This window comes from Adiantum capillus-veneris, chromosome 21, assembly GCF_014529385.1.
Source record: "Adiantum capillus-veneris isolate H3 chromosome 21, ASM1452938v2, whole genome shotgun sequence".
Taxonomy (NCBI): domain Eukaryota; kingdom Viridiplantae; phylum Streptophyta; class Polypodiopsida; order Polypodiales; family Pteridaceae; genus Adiantum; species Adiantum capillus-veneris.
Window position 1 is genome coordinate 12,385,937 of NC_140951.1, and position 2,995 is coordinate 12,388,931.

The window sequence follows — 2,995 nt, forward strand, 5'->3', positions numbered from 1 at the left end:
ACAGTTGAGATCAACTTTGTTTAATGAAATTGTGCCCTCACTTGTGAAAGTATGTTGACTTAGACATAGGTACAATTGCCCATGCATAGTATTACTAAACCCCATCAATATCCTCGCATGACCATCCTAGAGGCATAGTTATATAGAAATAAGTGATAATTGTGCCTCGTGTGACCATGCTCTGATATAGATATAGATGGAGGAGTTCTCTCTCTCTCTCTCTCTCTCTCTCTCTCTCTCTCTCTCTCTCTCTCTCTCTCTCTCTCTCTCTCTCTCTCTCTCTCTCTCTCTCTCTCTCTCTCTCTCTCTCTCTCTCTCTCTCTCTCTCTCTCTCTCTCTCTCTCATGTGCACAATCGCGAGTCTGCCGTTGACGATCACAGTCATTTGTGAAGGTTGAAAAAGTCTATGGTGGAAGCATGGCCGGCCTGTGTGGCACGGATGGGCACTCTTTGATGGAGTTTGGATCTCCTAGAATAGCATGCATGTGGTGGTTTTCACAATTTCTCTTGTAAATTTTTTGAGTTTCTATTTCTATATATCACTAACATATTGTGAGTTTTACACAAAAAAAATAAAATTAGTTTCACATTTGATGAGCCATTCAAATATCTACCACTTTTTTTCAGAATACTCATGAATTGTTTAGTTATCAAGCCCCAATCTTTGTAGCTTTGGTTCATCCTAGTTTTCATGTTGCTTCAATGGCATTCTAAAGTCCTCCAAGAAGGGGAAGAGTTTTGATAGTTTGTGGAAGTGTGTGTTTTTAGTTATAGTTCCCTGCATTTATGATCTTAAAAAGTCAAAGTTTTCACCTTCATTTTACCTTTTGCTTGTAACGTAGGCGAGACCACAGTTCGCATGTTTGTCGACAATGGTGCAATGGTGGTGATAGCAGACATTCAAGATGAAAGGGGTTCAAGACTAGTTGATGAATTAGGGCCACATAGAGTTGCATATAGGCATTGCAATCTCTCAATCGAGCGTGACATTGCTCGTATTGTGGGTAAGAACATGACAAGTGATGCAACAAATGTGGATATGGATGACTTTGATCGTGTCATGTCGATCAATGTGCGTGGCATTGTGCTTGGGGTAAAGTATGCAAGAAAAGCAATGGTGGATGCTAACATCAAGGGCTCCATCATATGCACATCTAGTGTTGTTGGGATTCAAGGTAAACTTTAGCCTCCTCTCATTATATTTTGCAACTCTCTCACTAAAAAGAGGTTTATCTCCTCTTGCTAGAAATTATACTCAGACATAGCTTGATCAAATTTGTCATATTTCCCTTTAATACTCTTGGGATGACATTGTCTAAACATCTATCAATTTTAGGTGGTATTGCACCAATTGCATATGTAGTGTCCAAGCATGCAATTCTCGGGATAATGAGGGAAGCTTGTAGTGATTTGGGTCAGTATGGAATATGAGTAAATTGTGTATCACCAAGTGCGACAGTCACCCCTCTTCATTGAGCTTCTTTTGCCAAGCTATTTACAATCCATTATTAGACAAAGAAAGCATCCAAGGCATTCCTGACAACAACCATAATCTTTTAGGTCACTCTTTATCAACGTTGGATATAGCATTTGCTTCTCTTTATCTTGCCTCTGGTAATTCCAAGTTTGTAAGTAGCCTAAACCTTCTTGTTGATGGAGGCACAAGTTCTACTTTGCAGATGTTCAAACATCTCACATTTGGGCAATAGAACTCCACAATACTAACAAGCCTTCTCAAAAGAGAGCCACCTTGTTTGATATTTATCAAACTTCACCCGAATTTCTACCTTAAAGTAAACAATCTATACTATATATAATGTAGCTTAAAATTTTCAAGGAAGGAGAGACCCTCTATGTGTCACTCGCTGCTTCACTTCAAAGAAAACCTTACAAAATGTCTCATTTTTCTAAAGTTTGAAATCTTGGTACTTGTGAACTTTTTCAACCTTCAATTTATAACCTTTCAAAGTAGAAAAAAAACAAGGTGAGGACTCACGATGGCCTGTTGAAGGTAAGGGGGGAGGAAAGATTCACAAATGTGATATTTTTAGATGTAATAATATTTTATGTGTCTGTGCGTGTGTGTATGAGAGAGAGAGAGAGAGAGTGTGTGTGTTCAATTAATATTTTGAAATAACTTGTGTTTAAGAGTGTACTTCATTTATAAAAAAATTATTAATTGCACCTAAGAGTGCACTTCATTTAAAAGACATTCTAGAGAGAGAGAGAGAGAGAGAGAGAGAGAGCATAATACAAAAATAGAAAATGATGTGATTGTTACCCAAAAGTTCATCTTTTCCTCCATCTTATGATTTTAATGCCTCAAATTAGCATCAATATGGAGAGACCTTTTAAAAACACTAAAATGAAGAAAATGTCATACTAATCCAATGGTGATGAAAAACACTAAAGTGCAAACAAAAGTTCTATCACATTTAATGTTTAATGTGATGGTGAAATTTTTGATAGAGAGGTTTGCACGTTTTCTCCACGACTCCTCTATGGCCTTCTTGGTCAAAAACAAGAGAATTTTTTAATCGTTCGTAAGAAAAGGTAGATCCAATCACTATAAAGAAAAAATAAACTTGCATAATGTTAATGAAAAGGTGATGTAAAGAAACAATTGAAGGGACAACAAAGTTAGTTTACAAAGACCCTTGCCATGTGGCACTCATCCAGCCAAAGAATCCAGCGGCCTCGGTGTTGCAACAACCTTGCACAATGAACCCTATGGCCTTCCACATGCTAAAAAGGTTTGAGTGTACTTTTTCAACTTTACTTTTCCTTAAGTGAAGGATGGCTTTGCTTTTGAAAAGCAAATAGCCATAGAATTTCAAAATTTAAGAAGTTGTTCGTATGTGTTAGGAAATATGACGTATCTAAGTAGATAATTGAGTAGATTACTTAATGAAGAGAGATAATTTACACACACAAGAGATTATAGAGTAGAGAGAGAGAGATTACATACGATATACGTGGTTCACCCAATGTGGGT

The 2,995-nt window shown here is 37.1% G+C and overlaps 1 pseudogene; it reads left to right on the forward strand.

Moving 5' to 3' along the window:
- Positions 1-417: 417 nt before the first annotated feature.
- On the forward strand, positions 418-1,709 carry LOC147430555 ((+)-borneol dehydrogenase 2-like; annotated as a pseudogene).
- The last annotated feature ends 1,286 nt before the right edge of the window (positions 1,710-2,995 follow it).